The sequence below is a fragment of the Chiloscyllium plagiosum genome, chromosome 33 (assembly GCF_004010195.1).
Source record: "Chiloscyllium plagiosum isolate BGI_BamShark_2017 chromosome 33, ASM401019v2, whole genome shotgun sequence".
Classification (NCBI taxonomy): domain Eukaryota; kingdom Metazoa; phylum Chordata; class Chondrichthyes; order Orectolobiformes; family Hemiscylliidae; genus Chiloscyllium; species Chiloscyllium plagiosum.
The window spans coordinates 39409838-39423694 of NC_057742.1; the positions used below are offsets into that span (position 1 = coordinate 39409838).

Consider the following 13857-nt stretch of genomic DNA (forward strand, 5'->3'; position numbering starts at 1 on the left):
CCCCCACCTTCCTCTAGCTTATCTCTCCACGCTTCAGGCTCTCTGCCTTTATTCCTGATGAAGGGCTTTTGCCCGAAACGTCGATTTTGCCTGTCCTCGGATGCTGCCTGAATTGCTGTGCTCTTCCAGCACCACTGATCCAGAATCTGGTTTCCAGCATCTGCAGTCATTGTTTTTACCTCCTAAATTGTCCATAGTGTTAGTCACAGGGGATGGGTTACTCTTCGGAGGGTTGGTGTGGACTTGTTGGGCCAAAGGGCCTGTTTCCACACTGTAGGGAATCTAATCTAATCTTATTTTTGAGCTCTACCCGCATTGCCTCAGCGAATGAACCCTGAATGCAGATGTGACACTCTCCCTGAATAGTAATACAAACCCTCCACCACTTTTACCTTTCTCTCTACCTTGTCTAAAACAACAAACCATGGAACATTGAGCAGCCAGTCCTGTCCCTCTCTCATCCAAGTCTCTAATAGCCACACCATCATAGCACCATGTACTGATCCAGGCTCGAAGCTCATCCGATAATACTCTGCATTGAAATAAACGCACTTCAGCCCAATTAGTACCATTCTGTTCATTTACCTGTCTCTGCCTGTCCTTCCTTTATGATTTACTGGTCCTGACACACACCTTTCCCTGAATCCCTCCACTTGCTGACCTGCTGCTTTGGTTCCCAGCCCCTGCCACTCTAGTTTAAACCTTCCCGGGTAGCACTAGTGAATGTCCTTGCAATGATATTGATTCTCTTCCCTCCACCCTCCCTCCTTCCCTCCCGTTTAGGTGCAACCCATCCCTCTTGTACAGGTCAGTCCTGCCCGAGAAAAGGTTCCAGTGATCCAAGAACCTGTAACACTGGCCCCTGCACCAACTCCTTAGCCACACATTCATCTGTCCTTTCTTTTTATTCCTTACCTTATTAGCATGTGGCACTGGTAGTAACCCAGAGATTACTACCCTCCAGGTGCTGCTTTTCAGCATCTTTCCTAACCTCCCTATACTCACTCCGCAGGATCTCATCTCTCTTTCTTTCTACCTTCATCATTGGTACCAATCTGTACAATGATCTCTGGCTGCTCATCCTCCCCCTTTAGAATTCCATGCAGGGACTTCCTTGACTCTGGTCGGGAGAAAAAACTGGAGTCTCAAACGCAACCACAAAATATCTGCCCATGCCCCTAACTAGTGAATCTTCTACCACCATCACTCAGCAAAACTTGGTGTGATCATGCTCTACAGCAGAGCCAGTGTGGTGCCACAGACTTGGCTGCTACTGTTCTACTCCCCTGAGAGGCTACATCCCACAACAGTATTAAAACAGTATACCTATTAGAGAGGGGAATAGCCACAGGAGACTCCTGCACAACCTGCCTGCCTCTCCTGGTGGTGAGAGCCAAACAAAACTGTAATCCAAGGTAGACAGGCAGGAGGTTGGAAGAACACAGCAAGCCAGGCAGCCTCAGGAGGTGAAGTCAACCAAATCGTACCCTCTACCTGTCTTCACCTATCCCCACCACCATCCACTCCCCCCTACACCCACCCCAGCTCTGAAGAAGGGTTGCACCTGAAACATCAATTTTTCCTCCTTGTGGATACATAAATGATCTGGAAGAGGGCACTGTTGGTATGATCAGCAAATTTGCAGATGACACAAAGATTGGTGGAGTAGCAGAAAGCATAAGGGACTGTCAGAGTATACAGAAGGATATAGATAGACTGGAGAGTTGGGCGGAAAAGTGACAGATGGATTTCAATACAGACCAATGTGAGGTGATGCATTTAGGCAAGACTAATTCTAGAGCGAATTATACAATGAATGGAAGAGCCTTGGGAAAAGTTGATGGGCAGAGAGATCTGGGAGTGCAGGTCCATTGTACCCTTAAGGTTGCTACGCAGGTGGATAGAGTGGTCAAGAAGGCATATAGTATGCTTGCCTTCATTGGATGGGGTATTGAGTATAAGAGCTGGCAAGTCATGTTAAAATCGTACAAGACATTGGTTCGGCTGCATTTAGAATACTGTGTGCAGTTCTGGTCGCCACATTACCAAAAGGATGTGGACACTTTGGAGAGGGTGCAGAGAAGGTTTACGAGGATGTTGCCTGGTATGGAAGGTGCTAGCTATGAAGCGAGGTTGAATAGGTTGGGTTTATTTTCATTAGAAAAAAGGAGATGGGGGGGGGACCTGATTGAGATTTATAAAATCATGAAGGGTCTAGACAGGGTGGATAGAGACAAGCTTTTTCTCAGGGTGAAGGATTTGATAACGAGGGGTCACGCTTTCAAGGTGAGAGGTGGAACATTTTTAAGGGGGATACACGCGGCAAGTACTTCACACAGGGGGTGGTGGGCATTTGGAATGCGTTGCCAGCAGAGGTGGTAGAGGCAGGCAGGGTAGATTAATTTAAGATGCGTCTGGATAAATGCATGAGTAGGTGGGGAGTAGAGGGATACAGATACTTAGGAATTGGGTGACAGATTTAGACAGTACATTTGGATTGGCTCAGGCTTGGAGGGCTGAAAGGCCTGTTCCTGGGCTGTAAATTTTCTTTGTTCTTTGTGATGCTGCCTGGCTTGCTGTGTTCGTCCAGCTCTCCTGGCAGTCAGGTATCTACCTGATCAAGCCTGTGATATGACCACTTCCCTGTAATTAGTGTCGATCACACTCTGTGTCCTGTATGCTCTTCAGTGTGACCAACTACCATTCCAACTAAACAATGCAGTCTGTGATGAGCTGCAGTCAGTCAGTTCCTGCAGACGTAGTCATCAGGGACACTAGACTGCTCCCTGATCTCCCACATCTGGCAGGAGGAGCACACCACTGTTCCAACTGTCTGTGACCAGTTTATACTAAGAAAAATAAAAAATGACCTTGTCTTTATCTTGCTCACCTTACTCATTGAGGCCCAGAGTTCATCAACTAGTAGCACGAACTGGTTACTTAAATTATAATGCAATCTTTATAAACAGATCAAGTACCTTCTTAGACTGTGAAACTTGTTCTGGACTTCCCCAGCATCAGGAACCTTCTTCCTGCATCTAGCCTATCCAGTCATAGCAGAATTGTATGTGTTTCTATGAGATCTCCCCCTCATGTTTCGAAATTCCAGTGAGTACAAGCCCAGTTGATCCAGTCTTTCCTTATATGTCAGTCCTGCCATCCTGGGAATCAGTCTGGTGAACCTTTGCAAGAATGTTCTTCCTCACACTAGGAGACCAAAACTGCACACAATACTCAGTGTGGCCTCACCAAGGCCCTGTATAACTGCAGCAAGACATCCTTACTCTGATACTCCAATCCTCTGTCCATGAAGGCCAGCATGCCATTAGCTTTCCTCACTGCCCGCTGCACCTGTATTTCAACCTTCAGCAACTGTTCCACCATGACACCCAGGTCTTGTTGCACCTCACTTTTTCCAAAACTGCCACCATTCCGATCATAATCTGCCATCCCGTTTTTGTGACCAAACCAGATAACCTCACGCTTCTCCATATTACATTACATTTGCCAAATATTTTCCCACTCAGCCAGTCTGTCCAAGTCACCCTGCAGCCTCTTAGCATCCTCCTCACAGCATACACTACCACTCAGCTTAGTGTCATTTGCAAAACTGGAGATATTGCATTCAGTTCCTTCATCCAAATTCGTTAATGTATATTGTGAACAGCTGGGGTCACAGCATTGAACCCTGTGGTACCCAACTCGTTACTGCCTGGCACTCTGAAAAGGACCTGTTTATTCTAACTCTCTGCTTCCTGTCTGCCAGCCAGTCCTCTATCCACGTCAATATGCTATCTCCTATACCACGAGCTTTAATTTTCCTTACCAATCTCTTGCGTGGTACCTTGTCAAAAGCCTTTTGAAAGTTCAAATACTTTGTTGATTCACCCTTGTCCACTCTACTGGTCACATTGTCAAAAAAAATCCAGAATGTTTGTCAAGCATGATTTCCCTTTAGTGAATCGATGTTGATTTGGACTGATCCTGTCACTGTTTTCCAATTACTCAGTTATTACATCCTTAATAATTGACATCAGTATTCTTCCCCCACCACGTGATGTCAGGCTAAGTGGCCTATAATTCCCTGTTCACTCTCTCCCTCCTTTTTTAAAGAGTCGGGTTACATTAGCTACCCTCCATTCTATTTGAACTCTTCCAGAGTCTATGGAATGCTGGGAAATGATCACCAATGCATCATATAATAAAAGCAAATTACTGCGGATGCTGGAATCTGAAACCAATAAAGAGAAAATGCTGGAAAATCTCAGCAAGTCTGGCAGCATCTGTAAGGAGAGAAAAGGGTCAGTTAGACTCGAAACATCAGCTTTTTTCTCTCCTTACGGATGCTGCCAGACTTGCTGAGATTTTCCAGCATTTTCTCTTTTTTGATCACCAATGCATCTTTTGTTTCTGGGCCACTTCCTTAGCACCTGATTCTAACTGTAAGGGGCTTCCATTTATCTTCACCAATCCTTTCTTTTCACATGTCTATAGAAGTTTTTGCAGTCAGCTTTTACAGTTTCTGCAAGCTTACTCTCATACATTATTTTCCCCTTCTGAATGGAACCCTTTGTTCTTCTCTGCAGAATTTTACATTTCTCCCAGAACTCAGGTTTGCTGCTTTATCAAGCCAATTTATACAGCCCCAGCTTTGGATTTAACACTATTCCTTTCCCTTGTTAGCCGTGATTGAGCCATCTTCCCTGTTTTAGGAGTTGTGCTCCTGCAAAAGGAAGTTAGGGATTTAGGAAGGAGGTTGAAAAGCAGGACCTCTCATTTGCAACCTTCGGGTTACTCCTAGTGAGGCCCGGAATAGGAAATATCCATTGAATGTGTACCTAAAGAGCTGTTCGAGAACGGATGGCTTCAGATATCTGGATCATTGGGTTCCATTCCAGGGAAGGTGGGACCTGTACAAGAAGGACAGGCTGCACCTAAACTGAACAGCACCAACATCCTGACAGGGAGATTTGTTTGTGCCGCTCTGTAGGGGTGAGAAGCAGAGCAGTCAGTTAAGTCCAGAAAGAAGGGGAGGAGGAGGAGGAGGAGGAGGAGGAGGATTAGAAGCATGGTGAAACTGGCAGTCCGAAGTATATTTATTTTAATACAAAAGTATAACAAGTAGATGGCAGGTGAACTTAAAGTCTGGACTAATACATGGGACAATGATGTTTCTGTAATGGCTGTAACATGTTCAAGAGAAGGGGAGGACTGGCAGCTTAATGTTCCAGGACTTACATGTTTCAGGTAAGATAGAAATGGATTTGAAAGAGGTGAAGTTGCACTACTGATTAAGAGCAGTATCACAACTACACTATGAGAAGGCATCATAGAGACCACAGAGGCCATACGGATATATGAGAATTTTGGATTGTTTTTGCCAGAGTGTTGGAGTCTGAGGGATAATCTGATAGAAGCATATAAAACTACAAGAGGCATGAATCATCGAAGTCTTTTTACCAAGTGGAATTGTCAAATGCTAGAGGACATAGATTTAAGGTGAGAGGGGAAATATTTAAAGAAGTGCAAGGAAGTTTTTTTTTAAGTAGATGGTGCTTGGAACATGCTGTCACTGGATGTGGTAGAAGCAGATACATAAGCAAAGAGGTATTTAGACAGACACGTGGAAGAGGCAGGGAATATAGGGATACAGACCATGTACAAGCTGATGGGATTCATTTTGAATTGCAACACAATTGGCACAGACATTATGGGCTGAAGGGTCACCTGTGTGTATTGTTCTATGTTCCACATTGAGACTGTTTTACTGAGGAGGGGAGAAGGTCAGGAGGAGATCTATTAGAAATTTTCAAAATCATGAGTCGGTAATGTAGGTAGGGAAAAATTGGTCTTGCTGGTCTTTAAAAAAAAAATCAAGAATGAGAGGATATAGATTTAAAGTAATATGCAAATAAAACAAATACAACGTGAGGAAAAGAAAGTATCACTCAGCAAGTAGTTAGGGTATGGAATGCCACTGTCTGGAAGTGTTGTGGAGACAGATTCAGTTGATACATTCAAGAGGGCAGTTCTTTGGATGGGCATAATGTCCAAGGGTAAGCAGAAAAGGCAAGAGAATGACACTGTCAAAATGCTTGATTGGTGAGCTGGTGCAGAAGCAATATCACGATTGTGTGATCTGAAATTTCCATTTCCAATCTCTCTCCAACTGTCCATATTGTTGTTGAGCTTATCTTGTTTGTAAGACCCTCCTCCTACTCCCTTGACCCCATTCTGAAAGTGCTGTCTGAAGTAAAGGGTTTCTTACATTAATGTTCAGTCATTTAGCTTGCCATGTCATTTTGTTCCGCATCTTGTCAAGATCACTGTGTAAGATGAATTTAAACTTCCAGTGATCTAGACCACAAGCTGAGGAACAGAATCTCATACCAAACTAAAAACTGAACATTGAAATCCTTTATGTTTTGTACATTAAACAGGAAAAACAGATTCATTTGTTAACCTTGCCCTAGGAAGCAATCAACTGCAAAGAATGATTTTCCTGACAATAGCTGAGAGGAGCTTGGATGACCTTCCTGAAAGCAGGCGGGTGGACTGCTCAGAGTTCAACGAAATGTAGAACAATTCAAAGATTCAATTCTACCCAACATTAGCCTACAGATGGAAGAGGAGAGGGTGGAAAGCACAGTCCTAAAAATAGATAATTGCAACAAGGAGACATAACAAAAAGTCAAAAAAGAACACTAGTATGAAAATGTAGTTTAGGATTCTTTCCTTCACCGTACTCACTGGGCTGGCAGAGGTTGGAAATAAATATGTAAATAAGTCTCTGAGGTGTGCCGTGATGTAACTGTGACCTCAGTTCTCATTGGTTGGACGAATGCAGCTCAGAGCATGTGGTTCCACTACACATATTGTTCAAACTCGTATGGAGTTGAGACATAAATGCTAAGCCTGGGTTTGTGTAAAGAGCAGAAGAACTCTTCCTAAAATAGTACTCAGTTAATATGTTTAATTAATCCCAAATTGTCTTTGGTGGTGTGTCTCTAGGATTGCTGTTCATCTGCTCAGATTACTCACTTAATCATTGCCTACAATGTAACTGTCACGGAGATCTGGTACAGGACAACGTCAGAGCTCAGTTTCCAGTCTTCATGAACAGTTAATGGATTTTAACAGATAAAGCAGATCCGTTTAGAGCCTGGATTAGTACATGGAACTATGATATTGTAGCCATTACAGAAACTTGATTGAAAGAAGGATAGAAACAAAAAGACTGCAGCTGCTGGAAACCAAAGTAAACAAGCAGGAGGCTGAAGAACACAGCAAGGCAAGCAGCATCAGGAAGTGGAGAAGTCAATGTTTCGAGTATATCCCTTCTTCAGGACTAGATATGCGGGTAGGGGGAGTTACAGATGGGGGGGTGGGTGGGGAGAATAGCGGAGTGGTAAGGTAGTGATAGATGGACACAGTTAATGGCTACAACTTGGTTAGTCGATGGGAGTCTTAGAGTAATAGAGATGTACAGCACAGAAACAGACCCTTCGGCCTAACCTGTCCAAGCCGACCAGATATCCTAAGCTATTCTAGTCCTATTTGCTAGCACTTGCCCTATATCTCTCTATTCATATACCAGATGTCTTTTAAATGTTGTTATTGTACCAGCCTCCACCACTTCTGGTAACTCGTTCCAAACAAATATCACCCTCCGTGTGCAAAAAATGCCTCTTAGGTCCCTTTTTACATTTTTCCCCTCTCACCATAAACCTATGCCCTCTAGTTCTGGAATCCTCCACCCCAGGGAAAAGACCTTGTCTCTTCACCCTATCCATGCCCCTCGTGATTTTACGAACCTCTATAAGGTCACCTCGCAGCCTCCAATGCTCCATCTTTGTCCAATTCACAGCTCATGGGTTTCCAAGGTTGAAGTAAAGGCAGGCACCACTGCCAAAAGCCGACATCAAAGCCCCCAAACCTCATGCTATTGCAATCCTGGTCCAGGCTGCCAAAGAGGCTGCCTCAAGGGTCCACCTTATCACCAAAGCCATGTTACGGAGGCAGGCACTGAGGAAGCAAATGTGGCTGTAGTAGCAAGTTTGTTTCAGGACATGGTTGAAGAGCTTCAGGGCAGAGGAAATGACCTGGGAGTTGCAGTGGGAGAGGGACTCCCTGACATTCTTGTAGAGAGAGGAGGAAAACCTCTTCAAGGCAGGCATCCTTGCAAGAGGATTCGCAGTAGGGTTAAAATCAACTAGGTAAAAACAATGACTACAGATGCTAGAAGCCAGAGTCTAGAGTGATGCTGAAAAAGCACAGCAGTTCAGGCAGCATCCAAGGAGCAGTAAAATTCACCGCCGCTCTGCCTCGGTAACATGGAGGTCCTGGGCCTCCTTCACCGCCGTTCTCTCACCACCAGATACCTGGAGGAAGAATGCCTCATCTTCCGCATCGGAACACTTCAACCCCAGGGTATCAATGTGGACTCCAACAGTTTCCTCATTTCCCCTTCCCCCACCTCACCCCAGTTCCAAACTTCCAGCTCAGCACTGTCCCCATGACTTGTCCTACCTGCCTATCTTCTTTTCCACCTATCCACTTCACCCTCCCCCCGACCTATTACCTTCATCCCCTCCCCCACTCACCTATTGTACTCTATGCTACTTTCTCCCCACCCCCACCCTCCTCTCACTTATCTCTCCACCCTTCAGGCTCTCTGCCTTTATTCCTGATGAAGGGCTTTTGCCCGAAAAGTCGATTTTACTGCTCCTCGGATGCTGCCTGAACTGCTGTGCTTTTCCAGCACCACTCTAACCTAGACTCTGGTTTCCAGCATCTGCAGTCATTGGAATCCTGAACCAAATCCACCTCACCACTGCTGCCGTGAAACCAGACTGCCATTCCACAGGACCAACTGGAACATGGCCACAATTGGCACAAGGAACAGGCCACAACTCCTTCGCTCACTTTCAAAACCCTTGCTGGTGCAGAGGCTTTAAGTTCAGAGCTGCTGTCTAGTGAATCCCCATCATCCCTTCAATTAGAGACATGAGGGGCAGGAGTTGCAAAACTGATTAAGAAGAGTGTCACAGCTGCACTGAGGTGGGACATGTTGCAGGGCTCATCAAGCGAGACTATATGGGTAGAACTCAGGAATAAGAAAGGTGCAATCACGACGATGGGGTTAAACTTTAGGCCTCCTAACAGCCAGTGAGAGATGGAAGACCAGATATGTAAGCAGATTGTGGAAAATGTAAAAAAACAGCAGTGTTGTTGTAGTGGGTGATTTTAACTTCCCTAACATTGATTGGGACTCCCTTAATGCCAGGGGCTTGGATGAGGCAGAATTTGTTAGGTGTATCCAGAAGGGTTTCTTGAAACAATATGCAGATCCTCCAACTAGGTAAGGGGCTGTTCTAGACCTTGTTCCAGGGAATACACTAAGCAGGTAATTGAACGTTCAGTGGGGGAGCACTTTGGAAACAATGATTATAGTTTTCGGGTTTTAAGATAGTTATTGATAAGGATGAATGGTCCTGGTGTGAAAGTGCTAAGTTTGGGCAAGATCAATTACAACAGAATTAGGCAGGAACTGGAGAAATTAAGATTGTAGACAACTGTTTGAGGATAAAGTCACAACTGACGTGAGAATCTTTGAGAGTCTAGTTGATCAGGGTTCAGTATCAACATATCCCTGTGAGGATAAAGGATAAGAGTGGCAAGATTCACGAACCTGAGATGACAAGACATATGAAAAGACAAAAGGAAAGTGGAAGTATTTGTAAGGTTTATGAAACTGAAATCAAACACGACCCTTGAGGAATATAAAGGAAGCAAAAAAAAACTAAACAAGGAAATAGGAGGGTTAAAAGGGCCATTGAATATCCTTGACAAAAGGGATTAAGGAGAATCCCAACAGATTTCACACATATATTAGGACCATATAGGGAGCTAGGGAAAGGATACATCCAATCAAGAGCAAAGGAGGGAGCAAGTTTTGAGAAGATGTTTAGCTCAGGTTGGGGTTCCAGATATAAGTTTGCTCGCTGAACTGCAACGTTTGTTTTCAGATGTTTCGCCACCATACTAGGCAACATCATCAGTGAGCCTCCGGTGATTTGGCCCGCTTTTTATTTGTGTTTAGGTTTCCTTGAGTTGGTGATGTCATTTCCTGTGGTGATGTCATTTCCTCTTGTTTTTTCTCAGGGGGTGATAAATGAGATCCAAGTCAATGTTGATAGAGTTTGGTTGGAATGCCGTGCTTCTAGGAATTCTCGTGCATGTCTCTGTTTGGCTTGTCCTAGGATGGATGTGTTGTCCCAGTCGAAGTGGTGTCCTTCCTCATCTGTATGTAAAGATGCTAGTGAGAATGGGTCATGTCTTGTTGATGTTCATGTATCCTGGTGGCTGGTTTTTGTGCTTGTTTGTCAGGAGGGAATTTATGTGTGGACCCAGAGGCAGTATGGGTACTCCTTAATGAGTTCTTTGCATTGGTATTCACCAAGGAGAGAGACATATAGGATATTTCTCAAAAGGTGTATGACTCTGTTACCCTATCCTTAACCTTTAGGAGCCTAGACCCCACAACCTGAGCTGCCTCCTGAGTATCTGCTGTGTGTCTTTTTGGGATGCAAAACCATGGTTCTTGTATAAAGTATTGCTGCACACCATCCACCTCAACTCTTATATCCACCATCCGAACATGCCTTGCTTGCCACTGCAGTGGAGGGCTCCCTATGTGGGACTCCTACCCCTTTCCCTTGAGAATATAGGGTGGAGGCTGTTGCACACACCAATCCCATATAACTACAGATTGCAATGGTTCACCGACTCCCAGCCCAACTGCTTATTTTGCAGTGCTGTGGGATCCATGAACCATATGTATATGGTTTTGAGTGATTGCACCACCTTTTCAGTTCTTGGAAAAACCTTCTGCTGTGATTTTGGTTGCACTTCAACACCACGCTCCTGATCTTTGGGCACCCAATGAGGAGGGGTGCAGGCAGATCAGAGGACCACCTCTTATGTCTGTTCCTGCGCCTGGCCAGTCTGGCCATTAACAGGTCCAGGCCATGGGAATGGTCATTTCTGCCAACAAACCTTTATGTTCAAGCCCAGGTCTCATTGGGAGGGGAAGCACATTGTTATGAAGTTGAAGGTGTATACTGTACCTTTTGAGAGAATGAACGTTGTTTGCACTGAGAGCTTGCAGGCACCTGTCATGTGACTGACTAGCAGTCCCAGTGTACTGGAAAATTGAAAGTATGTAACATTTGGCTGTAACCTAGATACCTCAGTTGTTTTGACCACAGTTCGAATCTAACCAATCAGTTTAAATTATGCCCCAAGATACTAAAACCCAATCACATTTGAATTTATTCTTTTTGCCAACCTCGAATCAATGAGATGATCTGATGTTTAGGGTAGAATGTAGCAGGTATTTTGGAAAGTTAGAGACAGACCAACTGCCAGTGAGAGTAAACTGCCATTGAGAGAGAGGCTGCCATTCAAAACACTCTCTACCAAAGGTATTGTTTTCATATGAAACATGTTAGCAGCAAAAGGCCAAAGACAATGCAGGGAAATCTGCAGCCAGAGGAAGACAGACACCCATGATATGAGCCGCTGTAGTTTTTGAAATTAAATCGATGTCATTTTAATATAGGGTTTTATGGGAACAGTATTTTGTTATAGATTTGGAGGCAGATAACAAGCACTTAAAAGAAAGAATGTGTAGAATTGTAAATAGTTCTTAATGTTCAATTTTAGAGTTTAAGAATAACTCTGGTATTTTTTCTTTAAATAGTGGAATTTGGGAGTTCTCTATCACTCATACTTTAACAGATTACGATGCAATTTTCCCACCAGCTTTTCTGGTGTTTGGTTTAAGTAACAGAAGGGTTCACCGCCGTGTCATCACAATGTGGTGTCCACCAATGCTCTTGATGGCCTAAATAGAGAGGTGGGAACCACGGAAGGGGTGGAGTGCTTTATTTCCCCCTCCAACTCCGTTTTGGTTTCGTCCCCTCCTTGCCTCCCTACTCCTACCTTCATTTTTTTTATGGCCTTGCTTGCCTGTTAACATTTCATGACAACACATGGGTGTTTTCCTGGTAGTGGAAGGAGTGAGTAATAAGGTCTTTGCACAATGGTGTTTTTTTAATTGTGTTGTCATATATTAAAATATCACTACACAAAGCCATGGGTAATTTGGGGAAAGATGAAGGAAACAAAAATGGAACAGTGGGGCCTTCTTGTGACACAGTTGTAGTGTCCCAATTCCTGGACCAAGAGGCACAGGTTCAAGTCCCACCTGCTCCAAATGTGTTTTGTTTCATTCACTCACAGGATGAGGGCATTGCTGAATAGTCCCCTAACTGCCCAGGGGACAGTTCAGAGTCAATCACATTGCTGTGGGTTTAGAATCATATGTAGGTCACACCAGATAAGGAAGGCAGTTTCCTTTCCTAAAGGGCATTAGTGAACCAGAAAGGTTTCTCCTATAATCGACAATACATTCACAGCCATTGTTACACTCTTAATTCCAGATATTTATTGAATTCAAGTTCCACCCTCTGCTGTGGCAGGCTTCAAACTCAGGTCCCTAGGACATTTCCTGTGTCTCTGGATTAGCAGTCTAGCAATAACACCACTAGGCCATTGTCTCCCCTGTGCGGTGACATCTTGAAATGGTTTGATTAGAAAAACAGTTTAAATAAAATAGTTGTTTTAAAAAAAAGGAGCAGTTCCTCTCCAACTCTTTTAATCCTCTCCCTCTCTTTCTTCTGTCTACTAATTTTGTTGTTTTTCCACTGTCTTGGAATTCAATGAGAGATGTCTGTGATTTGGTGGTGGTTTAATTATAAAATGTAAGAGGAGCAAATGGGAGCTATCTGTGAAATGAGCTGTAAGACTGAGCAAGAAATCATCATGTAGCGCAGACATAGCATCCCTACCCCTGGACATAGAGGCCTGGATTTAAGTCCCACTGACTCTACCGGTATGTAATCAAACTAATTTGTTCAGAGATATTAAAAAAAGGAAAGAGAAAAAACACTGGCCCATCAGGTCCCTATTGTGGCAGAAGGTTAGTGTCCCTACCCCTAGACATGGAAGCTTGGGTTCAAGTCCCATCTGCTCTGTGTAATAATATCTCTGAAGAGGTTGATTGGAAAAATAGATTGAACTAAAAACAGTATAAAAATTAATACCTATATCAGGAGCTTGCTTGATGCATGGTGGTGGCATAATTAGCCCTGGACCATAGGACATGGATTCAAGTCCCACCTGATCTAGAGACCTGTAGTTACATCTGAACAGGTTGACTACAAAAACTGTTTAATGCCCATAGCAGCTAATGTTGCAGGCTTCTATTTGAGACTTTAATTATGCCTAGCTTCCTCCGTCAGTACAGCATGAGACTCTTAATCTCAGAATCACAGGTTCTGGTCCCATGTTGGGTGCCTTTTATCTCAGAACTTCACTTTCAGGGGTGAAACCACATCTTCATTCCTCCAGCAGTGTAAAACTCAGTGGGTTTTTTTGTGGGCGTTTGTTGCAGAGTGGGAATGTCCCGACTACTGGACCCCAGATTAAAGTCCTGCCTGCTCCAGGGGTGTGGAATAACATCTCTGAACAGATTTATTTAACTTACTTTTCAAATTAAAAAATTTGAAATTAAAAAAGCTGTCTGAAACAGGTGTCAAAATCAAACTCCATTTACTATCCCAATAAATCCACCTGTAGATAGTCTTACATTCAAATAAAGAACCAATCTGTCTGTGTGTGTGTGTGTGTGTGTGTGAGAGAGAGAGTGATACATTTTAGTCTGAAAGAAGAATTTATATGATGGCAGCTGGGATTTTCTGAAGATTTTTGATTTTTAAGTACAGCATTCGC

General features: G+C 43.8%; 1 protein-coding gene across 4 annotated transcripts in view; it reads right to left on the reverse strand.

Annotated features, from left to right (window-relative positions):
• Positions 1–13857, reverse strand: part of LOC122540028 (corticotropin-releasing factor receptor 1-like) — a 345294-nt gene that overhangs the window by 264664 nt on the left and 66773 nt on the right. Inside the window, exon 1 of one of the 4 annotated variants that reach the window (XM_043675339.1) lies at positions 6751–6792. The exons of the other annotated variants lie outside the window; for them this stretch is intronic. The gene's annotated coding sequence lies outside the window, so the exon portion shown is untranslated. Of the gene's footprint in view, positions 1–6750; positions 6793–13857 lie in introns of those variants that run through there. 4 annotated transcript variants of the gene reach the window in all.